Source organism: Lepisma saccharinum, chromosome 2 (genome assembly GCF_977018435.1).
Source record: "Lepisma saccharinum chromosome 2, izLepSacc3.1, whole genome shotgun sequence".
NCBI lineage: Eukaryota > Metazoa > Arthropoda > Insecta > Zygentoma > Lepismatidae > Lepisma > Lepisma saccharinum.
This window is the reverse complement of record NC_139230.1, coordinates 122,303,686-122,328,929: the sequence shown is the minus strand read 5'-3', so window position 1 is coordinate 122,328,929 and position 25,244 is coordinate 122,303,686. Positions and strand designations below refer to the sequence as shown.

Here is a 25,244-nt window from a genome sequence, read left to right as displayed (position 1 = left end):
TCGTTTGTAAACAGTTGCTGGAACAAAGAGTATGGCATAGGATTCTGCAGGTCGTGAATATGTTGTGAAACTCCTCCATCTCCGATGAAGTTAGGAACGTCAGGCACGGAAGCAGTCTGAGTCCATGTCGGAGTTTGTTTGTGGCACAACTACCAACACTGAAATGTGGGACGAAGGAACGGGAACACTTTGATTCCGAACAGGTTCGGACTCCTCACTCACACTATCACTGTCACTTTCTCCTGCTGTCATGCACGTAGTGTTATTTGGTTAGTTGGATCGTCATCTGAATCGGTACAATCATCCAGTTCCCTTTCAGGGTCCGAAGGAATGTCTTCAAATAGAATCGTTTCTATCGTAGTTTTATCAATATTATTGGATGCCATTTCTGCCTAACACAAAGCAATGTACCTTGTATGTGCCGTGGTTATCGCTGCTAACCACATGCAAAATATAGCATTTCAACAAACAACACGCAACAAAGCATTATATACTTATTACTGTCAACAATAGTGCGTGCCGAAAGACGAACCGGACACTAAATGTACAACAAAACTTTCCTTGCCACTGATCAATTCATCAAAGTTAATAAATGGCACAAACATTCACGGTAATCTTTTCAGAATGCAATAACTTTCTTGTGCTGCGATCTACCGGCAAGTATACGAAGTAAATCTGTGGCCAGCACAGCTAACCACATCTGCATGTAGCCCCACAAAAATCTAATATATGTGGTTATTGCAACTAACCACTGCCCCTCAATCGGTGCAGTTGCAATCATATCCTTGCTCCTGAAAGAGTTAAATAATGTTCTATTTCTTCCGAATCTGGCCGGTTGCCCGACCCTGTGGCCGAGTGGTTAGCACATCGCACTGCGACGACAAGGTTCCCGGGTTTGAATCCCGGTCGGGCTTGGTTGTTTGTGAATGTCCATTCATCAATTTCATCATTTCATCACTCATCCCCATCTTCGCAAATTAGCAAAGAGGCACAAAATCAAAAATCAAAAATCAAACCGAATCTGGCCGGAACTCAGTGAATAAATTCAAACCGAACATATTCATAATTGTGGTCAACTAAATATCACAATATCGTAGACACAATCCGTATCACACTGATTCTTGTACAATTATTGTAATCTATGCCGTAGACACAATTTGTATCGCACTGATTTGAATTTGCCCTTGTACAATTATTGTAAACAATACACAAACCGTGCAATCTTGGTTCTTACCGTAGAATTTGATCAAGCCGACACAATTTCTCCTTGCATAAACCTATGCTGGAATGATGATCGTCGCGTACTCTTCGTGACGTCTTCATCCATACTTCTTCTTACGAAGAATCACCAAGAATATCCTATACGACTGCGCCATAGATGTAAGCCTTGTTGTGTGTGTGTTTTCTTATCTATACATGCACAAGACATACACGTTTTACTCTGAACTACACTTATACTTCTCGAGCCGACTTGTTTCAAACAAAAGAAAGTATGCCAACCAAAATATATGCTTTTACAGGCCCTGGTCCATTCTGGAGCATACTTTTGTCGCACTTAGCATAATTTATGAGTTGAAACAGCACTTTTTCTTATCAGGAGGTTTATATTGGCAAAGCTGTCCTGAATCCACACGCGACAGGCAGGGAGGGCCTGAACCTAACATTATAAATGGATATAATACAGTCAACGAGTTAGTAATAAGTTGTGTTTAATGCAGCGTATATTGATACAATTGTAGGTTGACTTGTATCATTTGTAAGTATGCTGTATAAAGAAGCAAACTGCAAGAGTACTAAGTGAGGTGAGTGTACAAGGTACAAGCGATACATGTGACTGTGTAATTGAACGCATTTTCGAAAACTTTCCTCGGTCTGCTTACCATAACTTCCTACACCAAAGAAAAAACCACGAGTAGCCACTGAAGAGAAGATTGATTGATTTAGTTTATTTTACTTCGCGTTTTGTGCCTCTTGGCTAATTTGCGAAGATGGGGATGAGTGATGAAATGATGAAATGGATGAAAATGGACATTCACAAACAACCATACCCGACCGGTATTCGAACCCGGGACCCTTGGCGTCGCAGCGCGATGTGCTAACCACTCGGCCACAGGGTCGGGCTGAAGAGAAGATTAAAGAGAAGTTTCTTACATTGTTGATACATACTTTTGTTCGTTGAAAAACGACTAAAACGTACATTCCTTTGATTTGATTTGTTTTTTGTTATTTAAAGTCGCTTATCTGTCACTTTTGGCTAATTGCGACAATGAGGATGAGTGATAGTATGATGAAATTGATAAAAGGAAATCCACAAGGAAGACCCATGCCAGGCAGGATTCGAACTCAGGATCTCTATTGTAGCGACTGTGCTAACCACTCCACCAGGGAAGTAGACTGAAACATAAATTCAATAACAATGCAAAATATGTGTCATGGTCTTACGTAGGCAAGGTAGATTGATTAAAATCACTGATTTAAATCACTCTATATGAAACATTTACAGAATAATGTACATAAAGACATTGTAGATATCAGAATCACTTTTGGTGAAGGTATATTAATCTCGTAATCATTTAATGGTGTTTATTAGACTCTAAGAAAGGAAAACAAGGGAAACAAAATATATGTACTGATGGGGTGAAGGTCATATGAAAGGAAGTGTAATATGTAAACTGTAAACACACTTAAATTTCTATTGATTTAAAATACAATAATTTTTATAGGCAAAAATGGAGCAAACATTTGTGTAAATAAATTTACAAAATACTAATCATGCTAAACCATAAATAGTGCCATTATCATTAAACTAAACATGGCAGCTGATATGTTTTTCAAACTATCATTAAAAACATGTCAAAATTCAGCTTCAAACACTACAAAATTAGTTTAAGTTACAATCGTGGAATGTTTTATTTTCACTGGAAGTAAAGTTACTGAAATTATTATAGTTTCATTAAAACACTCAACAATCATTTCCATAGCAGCTTCCAGAGGTCCCGGGTTCGAATCCTGGCTTTGGCATGAATGTTTGTGAGTGTCCATACATTCATCAATTTCATCATATCATCACTGTCTCGCGTATCAAATTCATTGCGCGCCACCAAGGTTACAATTCAATTGCAAGCATTTTCCCCGGTTCGTAGGATGTGCAGTGTGCTTTATTTTAAGGAATAAAATATATCTTAATGTTTGTTTTTGTATTTATTTAATTCTGTTTACGTAAAAGATAGAACATTCAACGAAAGAAGTAACAATAGTTGCGTGTATTACACATATAATGCAAATGTAAAATAGTAAATTGTTACGTCGAAATATAAAGATTTACATGCAAATCTTGAGGTAACTATCGCTTTTTCCTTTCTTTTTCAAAATGGATCAAATACATAGATTTTGTAAATTTCCTATAGGATATTAAGGAAGTAAATTTGTCACAATCATTAGCGATTAACAGCGACTTGATGCTCCTCCGTTTGTTGATCTGGAAACGCCGCGCTCCATTTAACAAATACTGACTTTTAAGGTTGAGACGCTCTATAGAAAGAAACTTGATTCGCCTTAATTCCTTTCCATTAACATCTATCGCTTTGTTGATAAACAGTTCTTTGTCTTCTTGTACTTTTTCACAAAGGACAGATATCAAACAGATACCACTTAATCTACTGACCTTCATGGTACCTCTGTTCCATGCTATTACATTCAGAAGGGTACTGTAAAAAAAATAATAATTGAAAATGACGGGGTGTGAATTATCGAGTTAAGATCCCGACTTCACGTAATCCCGAACAGCCAAGAAATTCCAAAGGATCTTATTTAATAGAGGCTAATTCTTGATATTTTCTACAAAAACAGTCACTTGAAGAGGAATTAGTGTGTACAATTCGAGATTTATATCGCATCGAGAAATTTCGAGAATTTCTCGTCTTGAAAATTTTCCGACTTCATCGGGAAATGGAGAATATTTTCAGTCAGATCGTCTGAATTATTAAAATTCCCTTCCCAATCCCATCCCAACCAAATGTTTTCCGTCCTGTACACTCCTAGTTACCGCATTCAATATGTCTCTCGTGTAAACGTCCTGTAATTATTTTGTTGGACATGACAGATCTGAGCCTGTAAATCGCAGAAAACAACATTCCTTGTAATAAATCATGGCTACAATTTCACCATTCGAATTACATGAACTTCTTCCATATATCTCGGGCCACTCAGTGGCGTATTTATGATTGAATTTTGTGTGTATGTTACCAGTCTTGCGGTTCTAAGTACCTTAGAACATTGGTTCTAATCTAGGTCGTTCAATCTTGCATAATACTTGTATGATGTAATTCAGAAATACATTCTAAGAAACCGCAAACTCATACATAAAAAGAGCAATCGAACAAGTAACACCGAAAACAACCAAATTTCCATCGCCAGGTTGAAACTTAATTTTCCTTTAACCAGCTAAAAGTTTCTTGTGAACACTTGAATACATGTTCGGTGAGGTTGGTCAGTTGGAGAATGGTGTCCTTTAAACCACAAGGCTGGATACTTTTCAGCACGAATATCTTTGGTGACTAGACAATTAATGGACACAAATGATTTTTCAGTTGCTTGTTAGAGTTAAGAAATGCTATGCCGTATGCTTTCAATTCCACTGTATTTTAGGGGAATAAAATCGTCCCTGGCAGAGATAAAAATAATTTTGTTTCGCCAAGGGATAAAATGTTTGTTTGAGAGGGAAATTCCTGGCATACCCCCCGTTAATTCGCACACTGACCCCCTCCCCCAATGGTGAACTCAGAGTACACCTATAACAAGAAACATTCAAATACAGTTAAAGAATATTGCGGAGGTGCTCCTAATTTGTTTGTAACTAGCTTAAGAATTGCATAAAACGATATGATTACACTTTGTGTTTTTTCAATGTTATCTCCTGTGTTTTGCTCAACAATTAAATGAAGTATCGAGCACTTCCGGAAATGAATTCTCGAATCGTGAAACTGAAATGTCAATGAAGCAATATATTAGAAATAAACCAGTGAAGTGAGGGGGGAGGGGTTCAAGCTTTGATGTAGGTGTGATGCAAAAACAGGCTATCTCTATGAATGCGATTTCTACTCTTGCAGAAAGGAAAGCACTGAACACGGGCTAGGTTAGGAAGTTGTAATCAAGCTCTGCAAATTAATTGAACATATTGGTTGTGAAGTATTTATTGATAATTTCTTCAATTGATTTTTAAGGATAATCTTATTTTTTTTTGTGGAACAGAGCGTCCTAATAGGAAAGGTATGCCAAAAAACTCTTACATCAGACAAGGATATGAAACGTGGTGACATCGATTTCATGTGTGAAGTGGATGGACAATCGAAGTGTTTCGCTTCTGTCTAACTGCATTTCTCCATTAGAAAAAAGTAACTGTATCACGACGTAAAAGTGGATATTCAGAGAAAATTGGATCATTTGTACAACCAGAATATGGGTGGAGTAGATCTGATGGACCAAAAAGAAGATCACATATGAAATTGATAGAAGAGCTAGGATTAAGTACTATCTTTGGGTTTTATTTGATTTGTTGGACATTGCAGTAAACAATCTATCCATTGTATACGTGCAAATAAGGAAAGAGTTGCATCCAGAAACAGGCAGCACCCTGTCAACTCTGGAATTCCGACAATATGTGGCTCGTGGGCTCATTGGAAAGTACACAATCAGAAAGCGCACACTTCCAAGTGGACCAGCTGCTTCTCAGAACATGGCAATTCTTCCACATGCAGTTCCAGATCATGTCATGGTGAAGGCTGATAAGAGAAAGCGATGCGTACAGTGTGCAAAAAGCAGAATGGAGAACAGAACGTATAATATATGTTCAAGTTGTAATGCTCACCTTTGTTTTACACCAGATACAAATTGTTTTCTTGAATATCATTAATGCTATTTACTTTGGGCTCCATTATTTTTGATATTGCATTAATTTTATATGTCCTCCTCCGTAGTCGAGCGGGTTAAGGCGTTCACTCGTCTTGAGATCGTTCGCTGCGGGACGGCGTAGGTTCGAATCCCGCTCTGGTCGGAATTTATTCGGCCTACGTATAGGGCCGGTGCCAACCCACCACCGTGAGGAAATTGGGGAGCTCCGAGCGAGTGAGCGTAATCCGGTCGAGAAGACCTACTATAACGGCTGGGGATACGTCGGGCTGACCCCCCGACTATTCCAATACTGGTTGAAGATCTCCACGCTTAGAGGTGACGAAGGAAAGTGTGGGAGGGAGACCGGCAGTCGGTAGGTATGCCTAGGCCCTTCATGGGCTGTCGCGCAACAGATTATTATTATTATTATTATTAATTTTATATTGTTCTTTTATTTTTATTGAAAAGCGATTGAATGTTAAATAAGCAAGAATTGTTGCATATAACAATAGAAGAGTAAAATAAACAATATTATGTAGTAAGGTAACCTCTAATTTATCTTTCTTACAATCAAAAATAAAATTTCACAATTACGAGAAAATGTATGTAAATCCGTATATAGGGACACATGTGTTCCAAGCAATATCTAGAATTCTAGAGATGACAGAAACTTCTATTCTCGAAATTAGGTTTATTTTATCCCCTAAAACACATATTTTTAAAGGAAAACTCATTTTCAGTTTCAAACAAAGTTTAAACTAAGTTAAGTGGAAAAGATAGCAAAATTGCCATAACTTCGCCATGCACAATAAAGCCGAAATAAGTAAACAAATAAGTCTTCGTTCTCGGTACACTAACTCCAACAAGAAACAGAAGTTTCCAAGAATTAAAATCTTCCGCTCTCGTCAATTCCCGAGCCCGCTTTCTTCGGTAACAATTATAATGTAAACGATGGAAAAAGTAGTTGAGTTGAACACGAAAAAAGTTTCCCCAGGTGAGGCTCGAACTCACAACCCCGGCATCTCTCGGTTACTGTCGTATAAGTACCGTGCGCTAACCAATTGCGCCACTGGGGAGACATGGTACGAAACACCTTTTTGCGACCTTAAGAGTGGACGCACTCATTTTAGGGTTCATTGCTACGTCTTGTTTCTATTCTTGCAAGGATGTTGATTTTCTGCATGCTTCTTTTCCACGTGATTTCCTTTCAATTTCACGTACGTGACAAATGTCCTTGTGATTTTATTCCCTGTTTTGTATAATTTATGTTAGGTTGCTGACGAACGCTGCCGATGTTGATTGATTGAGTTTATGTTTTAAGTTCACCTTATGCACAGTATGGCTAATCGGGACTGGACCTACAGTTTAAGTGGGATCCGAACCACTATGTGCCTCCACCGAGTAGTGTTGCCCACGAGACTTTGGTCTGTCCCGTCCCGTCTCGTGAAAATGCTGTCTCGTCTCGTGTCTCGTCTCGAAAATATTCGTTTGTCCCGTCTCGTGTCCCGTCTCGAAGGGTTCTGTCCCGTCTCGTCTCGTCCCGTCTCGTCTCGTCTCGTCTCGTAAAAGTGATCCGGGATATCATGCCAACAAAAGTCAAAAGTAGCAGAAACACGAAATATTTTTCCGGAAAGTGGGATAAAGCTCCAAATATTTTACCCATTGCGTGGTGAGAATAAATAAGGTTCGTTAATCATGAGGACATTAATATTAAAAATGCAGTTTGTTGGTTATTGATTGCTAGGTATCTTATGAAATCTACCTTGTGGTTTTTCTGGCTTCCATACAAGAGTGCTCTTTTCATTACTGCTATACCTTTTGGAAGTTTTGAAATGTTTTCCACTAGACCTTCTTTCTTTCTGAATGTCGAACTTCCGTGCACTATGAAAATGTACATTTCTTCTTTAAATTATAAGCTTGGCGCTCGGGAGCAACAAAAAGTTTTTAAATGTGTAGTACGAACACAAAAGACTATTTAAAATTGCAATACCTAGTACATTACAATTAGAAAGCATTTATTGTTTTTAGTGTTGTCCACGGGCCGAGACGGGACAGGCTTTTAAAAATTCGAGACGAGACGAGATTGATCATGTGTCCCTTTGACAAACGAATATTTTCGAGACGAGACAGCATTTCCACGAGACGAGACAGGCCAAAGGCTCGTCTCGTGGGCAACACTAATTGTTTTTAATATTGTTAAACATCTTCTATGACATAAGTTTCAAAAAGTGTTTCTTTGTAATATTGTGCTGTTTCTTATGCTCAGCTTATGACGCACATGCTTCTTTGTTTTCTCTTTAGCCTCTAAGTCAGATACCACCACCGCTTGATCTAATTTATCCTTCGGCAGGCACGCATCTAGAAATATATGTCGGGGGAGGGTGTCCGAGCCAAGTGTTTCAGAAAAAATGATAATAATAACATTAACGACAACAATTAAGCAAATGTTTAAATTAATACATTAATATAATTCATAGGTCTATTCACTTGAATATGTAAATTAATAAATTCTATTATTGTTATTACATGAAATGTTACAAAGATTGTAGAAGAATAGTAATATAACAGCACGAATATTAGCTAATATCTACACTGAGAAAAAAGTCTGGTTGGCTGCAACAAATCCTAGTTACAGCAACCAAATCCCTTGTTTGTTATACGCGAGCAAAACGTGAAGGTTCAGAGTACAAAATTATTTGATTGACTTAATCTTGTTCATCAAACCAAATCATTTGTTTGTTGTGTCTAATTGGGTCCAGTTCTCTGAACAAGATGCTTGGTACCATCAACCAAATCAACTTGTTGGCAGTAAAGGTTATTTTGTTGGAATTATTATTATTAAAATATTAAAAAACATGAAATCCTGGGGACAGGGGGGATTTCCCCCCACAAACAATTTTGTCCTGCAAAAATCCAATTGGTAAACGAACTGCTTTGTTAGTTAATGAATACCTTATGTGTATGTTTGTGTGTATATACACATATGTAGATAATAATACACACATACTTATACATATCGGGTATTTATAAAGTAGCAAACCATTTCCTATACCAACTAAATTTTCGTAGGACAAAATTGTTGGTGGGTAGAAATTCCCCCATCCCCCAGGATTTTACACTCTGCTTTTTAACATAAACTATGACTATATATAAACACACACACACACACATATATACGTATATAATAATTCTTTCACACACATATGTATTCGTGTGAATTAAGTTTTCCCCCTCCTTCACCAGTCTTCAATGATTTATTTCCATCCTGAAGTAAAGTAATTCCCTGTTAATTACAGCGGCATGCTGGTGCAAAGGGGGCATGGATGGCCCCCATATATTTCCTTTTTATCTTCGAAAGTGGAGATGTGATCAGAACCATGCTGGAGCTACACCCCCAGTGATATGAGGGTGGATGTGTGCCATAGCTGCTTGTACTAGGGCAGATCAAAAAAATTCCTCCCAAAATCACATATCCTGATAACCAAAACCAGGTGTCCTGTATGGTAGTCAGACATCCTACGGACTGGACCAACATGTTAAACAAGACCACCGGTTACAATGGACATAGGAAATCTACACTTAATGCTCTGTATTTAACTAAAAAAAATGGAACTTTATTTTTGAGACACTGCCTTGTGAATGTTGCAAAGACAGATTGCAATTTCATTATATTTTTTTTGCATTATGTTTCGTAAAGGCATATTCACCATAGCTACAAAATCCATTTCTTCACACTGACATTATAGACAACAAATAATACCTTAAAGTATTATTAACCCTACAACACTAGCACGTTCCCATATTACAGTGTAACCTAGAACACTAGCATGTTCCCATATTACAGTGTAACTAGCGCTACATAAATTTTACTTACATGAAGCAATCTATTTTCAACACATCCTCTACATCATGAAAACAGTGTGATGATTCCTTTTGAAAATCACCTTTTGTATATTCCTTATATTGGGGTTTTATTTTTCATTTTTAAAAGTATAAACATGGTTTTATTAATTCTAGTTTTTGGACTTCTAACCACTGTTAACTAGAATGAATAAATCACCACTGATTAGCTACAAAGAAGAATGGTTTTATTAAACATATAATATTTTAAAAGAATGTCTTGATTGTCAAGCCAATATGTACATTAAGAATGAAGGTGAAAAGTTCAAACAATGAAAATTAAACAAAAAAATATTCATAACACTGTAAATAAGGAACGAATGCAATATTGTAATCCTGCAAGAAAATAGTGCATGCTTCTAAACTTTTTTTCAAAATCTAACTATCCAAGTCGAATTTACGAATGTCAAAATTATGTGAAAGATTTTTCTCGTTTTACTAGAGCCACGCAAAATTATCATACATTGTACAACATAACACACAAAATCAAGATGATCAGCACTTACCTTCTTCTTATTGCAATCATGTTGTCTAATGACTAATAAAGTATTCTATTCTATTCTATTCTTTATGTCTGACAGACTGATCGAGGCACTGCTAGGTTGAGGGACGTGTATCTGAGAGGTAGGGAAGGGAATTGAGGGAACACCACATGTAAATTTTACGTACACTAGTGTTCTAGGGTTAAACCATTCGATATATGGAAAAAATATAAATCAGCCCTATTGTTGTGTTCAAAGATAAAATGCAGGTCACCCTTTGTCCCACAGGCAGAGTGGTGAGATTGTTTGCAATGAAAAGAGCCAACATGTGGTCGGAAGTTATTAAATGTTAGCAAGGTGGGTGGTTTTGGTTATTTTTGCGTGAACTTGCGCTTGTTGATATTCCATGATGTGTTTTGGAGCAGCAGTAGTCAAGTAGTTGCGAAGCACATGGCAAAATGTCATCAGCTCACAGACCTATCACATCACACACAATACATACACAATGGTGTCTCGCATAATGAACGCAATCCATTCCAGGACAGCATGTATTAAGTGGCACACTGTGTTAAACCAGTTTACTACAGGAATCATTTTAGTCTGTTCCCAAGCCAGGTTCAAGACCTGGAAACATCATAAAAAAACTAGTAGAGCAAATACAGAACACACCACCAAGGCAAGAATGTTGAAAATGCTATGAATTTACCAAAATACAAGTTGTAGAAAATACAGTATGTACTGTACAATAGTTCTAGCCTGTGTGCACACGTTTGTTATGCGGGATGTTCACTGTGTGAGCAACCTCTGTATTTTTAACATGCATCGTAATATTCAATGAATGATAGAGAGAAAGGGAAAAAGTATGAATACTTCTTTAATGATATGAAGTTTCTCAATATATTAAAAGTTGGATTTTCTTCCACCATTACACTACTCCAGTGCACAAGCATACAAAAAAATATTAACGCAGGGGGATTTAATGTTACAGCAGTTGCACTAAATTGCTGTAAAAAGTAGTCGAACTACAATTAAAAAAAACATTTTAATATTATATCATCATTGACATATGCATGAGAAATAATTAAGGCACAAATTAGTGTTCCAAAATGTCTGCGAAACTTGCATGCATTTTAGAAACTACTTTTACACGTGTGAGCACAAGCAGTTAAATAGGTGCCACAATGCTTAAAAAAACATACCACACAAGCAATTTAAGAGTACCAAAATTCTTCTTACACATGTAGCAATTAAACATATTGATGTGGAACAATAATATTTTTATTAGGAATAATCTAGTATCATGATTTTTTTGTGTTCATACCCACACATACACTACATATTAAAACTTTCTTGTTCACATATAAAAAGTTCTTCTGTATTAGATTTCTAAAAGGATGAAGTACAACAGTTGTTAAGGTAAATATTGATTCAATGTTCCATATCCTCCTGAATCGAAACATGTCTGGTTACTTTTTCAGCTGGCAATCCATCAAAATAGGAATTAAAAAAAATCCTCGACTGTGTGAAACAGATAGTGCTCTCCAGTGGATTCACGGAAGGTGTTATTTGCTAAGAAAGAAAGAAAAATATAATAAATGACAGAGTTAGCTGGTTCCTTGGTTCATCAGATCAATTAGAATTATAAAATTCTATGACCATCAAACATGTTGAAAAACATTCTGAACTTACAGGTAAAGATATATTTGCTGCAGAATGTATCGTCAAAATAACATTCTGTAAAGTAGAGACAGTGGTTCGAATCCCAGTTAGGGCTAGTCCCAGTTAGTCCATGTTGAATTTGCAACTTTTTTTTGTATTTATTTAACCAAAACCGTTTTCAAATTATCCTCTTCTGCTTGTATGTGCAGTGGATGTACGAGTGTTGCTCGGCAAATTAACCATGACTATTTCATTGATTCTTTATTCTCTTGCACCCTGAGTGTTTTTAAGCTGGGTTTACACCTGGTGGTTGCAGTGTTTGTCAGCGGCTTGTTTGGCATGTTGTTTCAATTTTGTTCCTTGAAGGTCTCATTGTCTAAAACAAAGAATAAACACATTCGGGGAAACTTTGCTTGGGAATACTTATATATCACACTCAGTGTCAGCGATTAGGGGGGCAGTTGCCCCCCCTTTCCATCACTTTTGCCCCCGCACTATGCTAAACCTTATCCATACTGTCTTTGACCCCCAGTTGCCCCCTGGTTTTGGAACCCAATTGCCGCCACTGATCACACTGTACATATTGCTTGCATTGTAGCTTCTTTCTTATAACTTACAGTTATTACAAGCAAATGAACATATTTCTTGTCATAAAGTTTGGAGACAACACACACACACACATTCTGTGTGAGACACTTACATTGCAATAAATGTGTTAATGCTTGCAATTACAAAGTTGTAAGAAGGAAGGTTGAATAATACTTAAAATGCAATATTTTACATTTTCTAAAAGTGAACACGATTTGTGCAATACTATCCATGAGAGGAAAATTAAAGTTACTCTCTCTCTCTCTCTCTCTCTCTCTCTCTCTCTCTCTCTGTGTGTGTGTCTCTCTCTCTCTCTCTCTCTCTCTCTCTCTCTCTCTACGGTTGTTAAATAGAATAGGAAAAATATGTGCTTATTTATCTTGTGCTTTATGATTGGTAATGATGCATGAACATCATGCTTTGAATCTGAAAATATGGTTCCAATATGGTACTTAGGCAATTCATTCCCAACATTTTATCCAAGTAAAATTTGAAACAAAAAAAAATCATATTCTCGATAAACACAAAGACTTAATATTATATAGGCCTGCTGGTAGTTTCCGATTAAGGTATTTTGTACTCTGTACAACTATTCATGAATATTTATGTAATTACCTGGGGGCATCAAAAAGTTTTGCCTGTTGAGGTATAATTTGTTTAATAATGGAAATATTGAAACATTGATCATACATATAGTTTGCTTGTAATGTCCTCTACTCAGAGTTACACTTACACATAGTTCCCATCTCATTTGATGCATCTGAGCAAGCGTTCTACCTGGGCCTCAAAAGAAGTTTGGAAAAATTCTACAGAACGCTCCCTGTCCCACCGTTTACCAATGTGATAACATTATGAAACTGTTACATCATAAAAATATAGTCAGGAAATAGCAATGGAAATACTGTATACACCAGCAAAAAATAGGAAAATGAAGCTCCTGGGAAAGATAGATGTATGTAGCACCCAAATAACAAGAAACCAAATCAACAACAGAAAAGCATAAATGTTTGATTTGTACAAAGTATTGAGCAGTTTAAATTGTTCATAAATCTTTCAACTTATTTGCTTACAAATAAATTAGATAAGTGCTGACCAATATACGTACATCCCAGTTTCTGCTGTAGCACTGCCTAATGCTCCAGGTATTGTGGCAATGCTTTAGCACCTCTGGACATGGTTCATTGCTTTGGCCAGCCAGGACTTCCTGTTTTATTGGTTGTCTATAAGATATACAGAAAACAAGGAAATATTAATTTACAGATTCCACTCCAATACATTTCTGAACTTCAGTAATGATACAAATAAATTAAAAATATATTTTATTTTTGGCTAAGCTCATAATTCCATTGATTCCTGTTATTAATTCTTGAGTATTTCTCAGCAATTTAAACAAAGCTAAATATATGCTAGAATGAATGAAAGTTTTTAAGCAGGCTAATCGAGAATACACAGGAGTAGGTTAAGTGATTAGGCTTAGCCTTCCCCCTCTCCCCAAATTACATTTTATTCATGTACAAATGTATGATTTTATTATGATTTGATTCACACATTTCAAGCACAAATTATGCAGCTCCATTGTACAAGAAACATACCATTTCGGGAATACATTCTAACTACCATAACTCCATAAGTTTAAAACTTCTGACATCACCTTTATGTAGTATATGTGTATGTGTGTGTGTGGGGGGGGGTACAACAAATTGACAAACTTGACTAGCTATTTTCACAATTTAACTGCTTAACATACTAATCATAGGGATTTTTCACAGATTATATATATATATTTGTAAAAGTCACACTGAACCTAACAACCAGAGCAAACAAGTGTGATTGTTCATGCAAACCATAAGTAACTACATTACTTATGAACAAAAACTGATCCTATATCCAAGTTCCTAACCTAATCATCATTACGATTAAGAAAAAAAATCTTTTGTCTTGAAAACCAAAGGAAATACCACTTTTGGGCCAAAGTGTTTTTTTTTTATTTCTTTTTTTTTACAATTTACCCCTTACAATTACATTTGTATTCGAACGTGTATACATTTTCGTAATACCAGTGACTTTCATCTATTGCCCCCCCCAAAAGGAAGAAATTCAGAAACTGCTATTCACATAATTTTGTGCCTCTCTTTACACTCCTGGCAACCCTGCGCTACCAGGTATTATCGTTGCAGTGGCGCAGGAACGTTTTTCATTTGGGGGGGTACAAAATTCAGCCTCCCATATATATATATATATATCTCCAATCATAATTAGGATAATTATATTTAATTAAATTAATATATTAATTAATTAAATATGTACATTAATTAATATTGTATTGTTATTATTACATGAATAGGTAAAATATAGTAAAAGAATAGAAATATAACAGCAAGTATTCATTATCTAGCGTACGTGTAGTTAAGATCGCCAAGATTTGCACAAAAACAACTGCCCTGGCAAGGAATTTAATGTCAGATAGAAAAAGAATTGAATATTTATTGAATAACAAAAAAGGAGTTTGATCCAATCAACGAAAAGTAAAGTTCCTGATTAATATTTTATGGATATTATCATTAGAAGTGTGCATAAATCTTTGGAATCCTTGAAAGCCGTATGAGCCAAATTCCTTGCCTTCCAATAAGTTCAGCGGAGAAAACCATCGAGTATACATGGTGCAGCAGAAATAACTCCCGGATTTAATTCGTGAATAACAAAGCAACGATAGATGTTATGCAAAATTGTATTTCACAGTTGGAAAGAACAAGGATTACCATTTTGTTTCCCATATGTACCGAGACAACTCCACGAACGCCCCTACTTTTTTGAGGAAGACGGCACGCAGTTAATGTAACGTCTGACCGTTATGTATGGATGTTACGCAACTTCCTGCAGCCGAAATCGAACGAACGTAGCAAATTGGCTGTGTGGTTCCAACAGGATGGTGCCTCAGCACGCGTATCGATGAACGTGCTAGGTGAAATGTTTCCAGGGCGTCTGATCTCACTTCGAAGTGACCTTCCATGGCCAACTCGTTCCCCCGAGCTCGCACCCTGCGACTTCTTTCTGTGGGAGTACCTGAAGGCTAAAGTTTACCAAGGAAGGCCGAGGACAGCCAATGATCTGAAAGATAGTACCAGACAGGAAAGAGCGGCAATACCGACCAGACATGACTAGGAGGGTAATGCAGAACTTCAGGGCGAGACTTCAGAAATGCGTACACTGTGCAGATCGGCATATGGACGATATCATTTTAAAACAAAGTCAACTATGTCACACAAAATGATGACTTGTGACAATTTTGACAAAAAAATAATTGGAACATTTTGTTCTTTGCAAATGTGCAATAAAATGGTAAACCTTGTTCTTTCCAACTGTGCAATAAAGTTTTGCATAACATCTATCGTTGCTTTGTTATTCACAAATGAAATCCGGGAGATATTTCTGCCGCACCCTAACTTGTAATTGTTACGCTGTTCAAGCATGGTATTGGCATTGATGGAAATTGAGTATAACAAATGCTAAACAATTATATTTTGATAAATTACTTTTACTACTTGGTAAGTCTTTCGGGGGGAAGGGGTCCGGACCCCCTCGACCCCCACAAAAACGTCTTTGATACCTAGGTATAATGTGAAGCCATGAGAAATATTCTCTTTTAGAACGGCACACACGAATGTCCTGTTATTTAATGCAAAATATTTTACATTGTTTTTGTTAGAATTTAAGTTTTCAAAAAAACAAACAAAATAAAACTGATTTTAAAATCAGATAACAATTCTGAAACATATAAGGGTAAGCTCTGGATCTCATTCTGAGCTTATTTGGATTTCACGGAACGGAAAATCAGGAGTGAGGGGAATCTTGAGCCACTCCAACCAGGAATAATCATCTCCCACCTACTGGATATAGAAACTACATTATATAGAGTTCCACTTCCGATCCGTTCATTCTAATTTTAAAAGTCCCATAGCTACGCATAAAAATATCTTTAAACAATTTATGGCAGATGTGTACTACATCCAATGCCTTTTAGAAGCCATGTATTTGGTATTTTCTCAGACTTCTATAGGGCGTTGTATTAAAAAAGAAAAAAATGAGTTCAGATGGTTCCCAATCAACTCGTAAGAAGTCTAACTTTGAAATATTTGTGAAAAATTTGACAAATCATTTGTTTGTAATATAATTAGCTGTATCTAATGACGCTCTTCAAGTACTGAAAGTAATATGTATCATTCGGTACATTTACAAAACCGAAATCTTTCAGCTCTCAGAAGAAGTAAGGAAAACCATACGCTCAAAAGTTTATTCTTTCTTTTCAATTTTTGGTGGACAATGTGAAGAGCCGGCCAAGGTTTATTTTCGTATGTAGTGGTATTAAATGCAGATACATGCGTGTGTTTTAGGATGACATGTCAATTTCTCGTTTAGGTGAAAAGGTAAACTTTAATGTAAGCAGAAGCATGTGCGCGTCACAGTTAAAGATTTTCGCATCTACAAAGAAAATCCAAAACACATTCCCACCTCGCCAGACTCCGTGGCGGAGGGGTTATCATAGCGCGCTATGATGCCTGAGTCCCAGGTTCGAATCCTGGCCTGCCCATGGGTGTTATTTTTGAGTGTCCATCAATTTCATCATATCATTATCACTCATCCTCATCTTCGCGATTAGCCAAATGTGGCAGAAATGCGAAGTAAAATAAACCAAATCAATCAATCAAATATTCCCATCGTACTCCCAGAGACCTTGTAAATCCAATCCAAAATCTACCAATAGAACCTGCAGTGAGTCTCATTTATCTCGTACATTTATCTGACTAATGTAATTTTCTTACAATTTGACTTTAGAGTTTAACATAAAATGGCGTTGTGTTTGTGTTGCATTCGATATCACAATTAGTTTTTAAGCAATTAATGTCCAATTATAAGTATACCTAATACATAGGTAAAAAATAGTCCCCCCTCTGATAAAATCGCAAATTGCACCCTGTTTAAATGTCTAGGAAAGATTTAATTTCACCTAGGAATGATATCGCGATGCGATGAGTCGAGAATTGTCACAGCCTCATCTCGTCTCCTGTGTGGTGAGGTCCTTCTCCTTCTTGTTTGTGCTTATTTTTCTTTCGGTTTCCACTCTGAAGTTATGAAAACTTATTCCAAATTCACCTCATTCTCAGATAGGCTAATCGGCACTCTATTTTTAAAAATATATAGGTTTAAGTATAGTTTTCCCAACACCCTCTTACAAATTTATGAAAAATATGGTTGAGGTACAGGAGTGCATTGTAATCCCCCCACCCCCCCAAGTTGGTCTGTCGTGTCTCGTCTCGTTCGTGTAAGTGTTCCGTTTCGGAAAATTCCATTATAAATATTCAAAAGAAAATGGGGTTAGTCATATACTCTTCTGATGAAGATTTGTATCTTATCTTCGAATCGAAGCGACCACTGCTTTAGAAATGTGTACCCCCCCCTTACGCAAAGCAGCAATCGTCTGCAGCGTAATTGCCTGAGAGTGAATCTGATTCCATCGTTCCACACACATTTTAAACCATTTTCATCTCCTTAAAGAGGTTTCGAAGAACATAGGTCAATGAACTAACTACTAGCAAGCACAATGTAGTATAATAAGTTTACAATTAAATGTTTTGAATTTCTGTGGTAAGGACTATAATGCTTAAAATTTATAAACAATAATACATTTTTTTATTGGGCGAATTGATAATTGGTAATTTTAACAGTAGCACCTTCCGTCTGCTATCAAATTACCAAAGGGGGTACAGGGGGTACAACTCGATTTACGGATTTAGGGGGTACAGTACCCCCTTCAAAAATTTGCGGGGGTACAATGTACCCCTGTACCCCCCCGTTCCTGCGCCACTGTATCGTTGCTTCAGCTGTGTTCATGTCGCTTATTTCTGCTTTTAATTCGGTGCTAAGATCACGGACGGAAGGAGGTAGAACATCAACCATTTTTGTGGCAAAAACTTGGAAATATCCGAGTAGGCACAGGGAACATAATTGGCATACTATCACGATGCACCACTTTCATGCGCACAAGATTAAAATACTTATTTTGTGGAAAATTGATCAGTGAAAGAATAAAAATGCAATAAAAATTTCAAAACTTAATTTCTCGCTGTTTGACCTTTTTAACATAACAATGTGTTTAGCCCTCTGAACTCTCTCAAGAAAATGAAATATTTTTTGAATGTTCCCTTGCTTTTAGCCTGCAGAAATGTGTTATTGTGAAGAAAAGTACACCTGTTAATTTAACATGAGCATAACAGCCTGAAAGTTTCATGCAAGTGAATGTAGCACCCAACACGACATATCACAACAGCAGTTATAATATTACATGTTACGTTAGGAGGGTTAGGTATGGGGCTGATAGCAATTTTTGATGTGTTTTTTAGCTATTTGAGTGAGCACACAACCGGTTTTTACTCATAAAAACTGGCGAAACAACTTTGTCATGGCAAGTTGTTACTTACTCTGATCATATTTTGGGATTAAATGTCTCAGCTACATGTGTTTTCCGCATGTTTGAACCAATTTTATATTACATAAATGGTCGAAATCTGTCGTTTAAAAGAAAACACAAAGTAATTCTCGACGGAGTACAGTGAGACAACGGACCCCATAATGTAAAAAGGTGCAATATACGATAGAAACCAACACGGTACACGTTGCACTGCTACGCCAGTAATTAGCTTACAATCAAAAGGTAAATTGTTATAAAAATTATATTAACTGTTGGGAAAATGCCTGGCCCAGATCATCTAACCCGAGGATCGAACACAGGTCGAACGTATGGTAGTCAAGATGCTATATTGACTGAGCTATTGTGCCTGTGTTAACGAAAAACACGCTTGTACAACTTGTAATGTATTGTAGTTATTTTATATTCAGCATGATCAGATATTACATATTTTCTACGTGCATAAGAATTACAAATTAAGATACGAGACAAAACCACCTCAAAATTTTGCATTGAACTTCTACGCCTGTATTTATATATTTCTATGATTTACATTTCCGGTAAAATTTTCGTTTCCCCAAAACGTCTTTTTTCAATTTTATAGGAGAAATTACTTACCGAAATCCGTTTATTTATACTTTAGGAAGGTCTTGGAATTTTGTTTTTCCCTCGTTGAATTTTTTTGGCGGTAAATCATGTAATTTTCGACATTAATTTCATTCCGATGCACGAAAGCTGTTCCCTTGCTGTCCGTCTACTACGTGAACCAAATATTTGCGAGCGTTTCATGACGTAACAACCGGTCAGTGTTTCCAAATACGCGGTTTTGTAACTGTGTAACAGATATAGAACGTAAATAAACCTGCGTTACTGTTCATCATTTGCCATAACGAACTTGCGACACCATGACGTGCAAAGGATGCGTGGTGAAATTCGATGGGGTTCAAAATCCAGTACAATTTGTAACTCAACATGGAATTTTAAGGAGGGATTTGACAATTCCGGGAATTTCTTCATTTTGTTTGAAATTCGGTATACTCACCAATTTTGGCCCCGTAATCACGTATCTGCAGTTAAAATTTGGCGCTCACACGTGCAAATAGCAAAATAATCTCAATTAAGTTCGTATTTCCACACCCTCGATTTCCGAATTTCCCGCCGGTTCCGGGCTCCGCCCCTGGGGTAATCGACTTACCGCCCCCAACCGCTATCGCGGCCCCGCCTGTTTCTATAGACTCCCTGTTAAGGGCATGTTAGAAATTGGCCGGATTCACCTGCCCCCAAATCAACGCCAAATTTATACGTGAGCGCCAAATTTTAAGTGCAGATTCGTGATTACGAGGCCCAAATTAGTAAATATCCCAAATTTCAAACAAATCGGATAAATACCCTGCATTTTAACAAGAGATTCATGATTAGGAGGCCAAAATTAGTTAGTATACCGAAAATTAACAAAATTGGAGCCTTTCTCTATATTGTCAATTCGCTCCGAGTAGGTGGGGAAAAAATCCAAAGTTCGTCAGACTTTTTCTTTGACATCAAATGAGAGTACGAGACGTGTATTAAGCCCCTATCACACGGAACTGGATTTCTATTTGGAATGCTCTAGTTGACGCTGGACTGGCTACCCATTTGCTAGTTTTCGCCTCACACGGTACTTGTTATACCAGGGGTTTCCAACTGGCGGCCCGCGGGCCGCATGCGGCCCCCGTTGCCTTTTTCTGCGGCCCGCGAAGCCAGTTTGCAAAATACATTAATTTTATTTATTTTTATTAAAATACGTTATATTTTTACTGAAGGAACGGAAGCTCTGTGAAGAAAGACCATATCACAGGTAGAATTGATTTTGCAGTCAATAATGATCATCAGAAGAATCTAAAGTGACGTAACTTTCTCTTCACACCATGCATTCCACCCCTTCGCTATGTGGGATGAACTCGCCCGCTTCCGTGAAGGCTTCACTCTTTGTGTTTAGAAACAAACTGCGGCGCTATAGAGATCTGTTTCACTACGCACGAAGTACGAAGAGATTTCCAGTGTTCCAACTCGGATTGTACTGTGACTGATTGTTAAAGCAAATATCGAAATGAGCAATATCTCCAAAAAACGTAAGATTGAAAATGAAAATAGCTTCTCTCGAACCTGAATTGCGTGATTTGCAAGGCGATGTGTTCCTTCAAACTAGGCAAGAAAAGGGGCCAGAGTTTTTCAAATACCTTATAAAGGAACGCTTTCCAAACCTTCGTAGTTTTGGGCAAAGAATGACATCAATGTTCGGCAGCACATACACGTGTGAAAGTGTTTTTTCTTCAATGAAGTTCATCAAGAACCGCTACAGAAGCAGACTGGCAGATTCTTCACTCCTTCACCTTCTGAGACTTTCAAATACAGAAATTCAAATACAACTTTAATAAAACATGCAGATCGGGCTCAATTCTTACATTGAACACTTACTATGAAGTAGGGACATTGAATTTTCGCGATGCGCGAAATCGCGAAATGTGAAAAAAAAATATGCAATTTTGAACATTCTGCACGTAACTACACCCCCAATGATGAAATATGCATGAGTTTTATTCGCGAAGTAATGCGAAATGTGTGCTTTTCCACGAAATGAACGCTTTTTCGCGGAATAACCGTGAAATATCATCAAATTAAGTAGAAAACTCCCAAAAACCGGCAATCGAGGTTGTGCGCGCAAACTGTCGATTTGTAACGAAACGTTTGTCTAAAGTTTCCTACCACTTGCAGCTGAAGAACGTTTTTTAACTTCCATCACATCAGGAAGACGCTGTAAATTGGGATTGCCTATGCACATAATCTCAGTTCGAAAACTTCGCTCCATGTCAAGCTGCATTCCTTTCTTCCCCCGAATATGCATTTTAGAAATGAAGTGATTTTTTCTTGATGTTTTCTTTTTGGTTGGGCAGCTAAGTACTTGTGTATGTGTAAAGTATATAAAAATGAAGAAATAGTTTATCAATTTATAGCTCTTTTGTATGTTGTTTCCTCTCATGATGAAAAAGTGTGTGCCAATTCTTTTTTTTCCATCGCTGGTATATACCGCTGATCTAACATTTTATTTACCGCTCTCCTCAGTTTTTATTTACCATAAATTAGTGTCCCTACTATGAAGTATTATGTGTATGGTGTGTCTTTAATTTCTTTCAGTTCATCAATAAGTATTGGGTTTTTGTGAAATAAATTGTAATTATACAATTTTGATTTGTAATTCCATTGTTTTATTGCTTCATTTTAGAAATTTAGGTCATGCGAAAGTACTACATTTTCAGTTCAGTACTTACAATTTTTGTAATTTGTAAGGCCCCCCCCCCCCAAAAAAAAATGCGGCCCGTCTATCAACTGCTGGATATAATTTTGGCCCTCGGACCTTTTGAAGTTGGAAACCACTGTGTTATACCGTACTTGTCGATAGTCTTTCGTTCCCATAATGGCGGCCGCGCGAGATGTAAACAACGTATCACTTCACACTTTTAAAATACGATAACTATTCAACCGAGAGGAATATCGCATCGCATTAAATTGTTTTAGGTAGAGAAGAACGGCGCTGATAAAATACATACTTTACAACGTTTACTATACACGTATGGAAGAATATTTTAGCTTTTTCAATTGTAAACATGCCTTTCGTGTTGTATGCACTCGGAAGCCACAGACAAAAAAAGGCTACTTTACAAACTCACAGAATATCTTCACATGGCCAAACTTTGCTCTGATTGTCTGTTCCACAGAATCTAGTCGAAGAAGTTAGTAGCAATTAGAACATGTCCTATTCCTCAAAACCAGGGTTGGCATGTTTAAAACAAAAGTGTTTAAAACACTTTGTTTTAAACGTTTAAAACACACGGCTTTGTTTTTTTTATAAATGTTTGAGGGCCAGTTTTTCAATGTCCTGTTAATCTTTCTGTTAACTAACTGCCAGTTGGAGATAACAGCCAGTCTTAACCAGCACCGGGTTTTTTCAATGTGAAAGTAACTGCCAATTAACTAAACCATGGTTCGTTCTCCGCAACAGTGTGTTGGCAATTCTGAAGCACGGAAATTACAGGAAATCGATCTGCGCGCCATCTGTTAGTATAATTTCAAACCGCGTCGACTGGCGCACAGCCTGGCGTTTAAATGTAGAACTACAAGCACGCCGTGCTCGAAAGCACGTTATTGCATTGTGAAACGATATGAACAATAGTAGGGTCTCCCCGATGGCGCAGTGGTAGCGTCGTCGCCTTGTAATCAAGGGGTCCCGGGTTCGATACCCGGTGGAGACACAAGTGGTTCGGATCCCACTTTAAACTGTAGGTCCAGTTCCAATTAGCCTTACTGTGCATAAAGTGGACTTAAAACGACAAATCAATCGATATGAACAATGGCAGCGCATCCATTTTGTATGCTTACGAAATATATTAACGAAAAACAGCACTACAAATTTGGTTTTCTTCTAATAAAGGCCAATTCCAATGTTATGAGGCGCAAGCGCACATACTTTCTTGTAGAAGAAACGTGAAGAACTCGAAAGTCGAGACATTAATAATAACGGTTTGTTGATATAAACATTATTATTATTATTATTAATATGTAAATATTGTACATTTGACTGCATGCTTTGTACCTGTCTATGCATGTTGTTGAGCGAGAAAACAACATGTTAATAGCAAGCATGCTTTCTAAACTTCTAAAAATATGAAGGTAAAATAATAAAAATAATTTTAAAATTTACTGTAATATTTATCCGAGAAGATCATTCAACAATAAAGCGTGAATTGAATGCAACACACGTAATAAATAATTGACAAGAAAAAAAAATACCTGTGACCAGGACTCGAACTCGTATTACAAAACACAACACGCTCCCAAAGGTGGTGCCGCTAACCGCTACACCAAATTACCGATTAGAGATTATCACGCCTAGTAGACCGGATATCCTGGCCACAAATTCTCTAACACAACCTTGCCAAGCGAATTCTAGCAACTACGCTGCTTAATTTCCATATTTGCATGGACGTTGGTAAGCTCTGCCAAACAAAACAAGTCTTTTTCTGTACCAATTTGACAGTTTTATGAATCATATCTTGTTTAATCTGACATTGAAGTTGCGAGTGTGGAACTTCGATAGCTGCACGAGGCATCCATGTTGCTTCGCAACTTCCAGTTAGGCTGGTAACTGCAAGAAGAAGCACCAGTAAAGATAATCGCCACCAGAGTTCCAGTTACGAGCTAACTGTACATTGAAAAACCGAAATTTTCACTAACTTCCAGTTACGTGCTAACATGAACCTTAACTGAACATTGAAAAACCGGCCCTTAAACGTTTAAAACAATGTGTTTTAAACATGTTTTTTTTACAAGTGTTTAAAACACATTTTGGTGGTAGATATTTTATAGTCTGTGATAATTTTTTTGTTTGGCAACCCTGTTTTTCATTGAATCTGTGTCAATTAATCCGTGCTTTACAGGTCTCACTCATCGAACAACACTTGAGCAACCTAATGTTCTGACGTCACGGGAGAAAGCATTTTAATTTTAGGCTAAATGCCTATGTTGTTAGATTAGGCAGGCTAGCTATGTATGCACAAGGTAGCAAAATTGTTGTGCGACAAGAAAGACCCGTGCTTTACTGTAGAAATCGAAACCTCTCAGTTCCTTGTTTCGTATCGTCCTGTAAGTTTGAGACTGGTGGAAGCTTGAAATGGAAACTAATATCTTAATACACAATGCGTGATTTTGATCATGACCTGATTTCTTTTTCTTTTGCGATACGATTCATTGGTCTGTATAACTGAATGAAGCGCAGATGCTTACTTTTGGTAACATAATTTTGTACTTTGAAAAAATTCATCTGGAGAATCTATTATGACACTGCGGTTTTTTTTTCTGCTATATAAACTGTTCAGGCAGCAGGAAAAAATTAACCGTGATTTTTTCAAGACGAGGATAGGAATTCTATAATATTTAGTTTCTTGAAATTTAGATTAATATAAATCCTAACCTACTTCAGTAGTGGCGGAAAAAGGGGGGCTATTACCAACAACTTTTGTCCCTGCAGTCACGGGCGCCGACTTGTCAAAATTATTGGGAGGGGGCTCTGATCACTGAATAAATTAATGAATGACTCACTCTCTCCTTTTTTTAAGTTTTGGCCGCAGTGTTCGGAATCTCATAAAAGCTAGGGGTGTGCGGGACCCCGAAAAGTCAGGACCGGGATCGGGAAAAAAAATTCCCGTTCCGATCCGGACTTCGGGAAATGA

The 25,244-nt window shown here is 37.2% G+C and overlaps 1 non-coding gene across 1 annotated transcript; it reads right to left on the bottom strand.

Moving 5' to 3' along the window:
* Positions 1-6,875: 6,875 nt before the first annotated feature.
* TRNAI-UAU (transfer RNA isoleucine (anticodon UAU)) lies at positions 6,876-6,965 on the bottom strand. The gene is given in 2 exon segments: positions 6,876-6,911; positions 6,928-6,965. It is a non-coding gene; the product is annotated as a tRNA-Ile (tRNA).
* Positions 6,966-25,244: the final 18,279 nt, after the last annotated feature.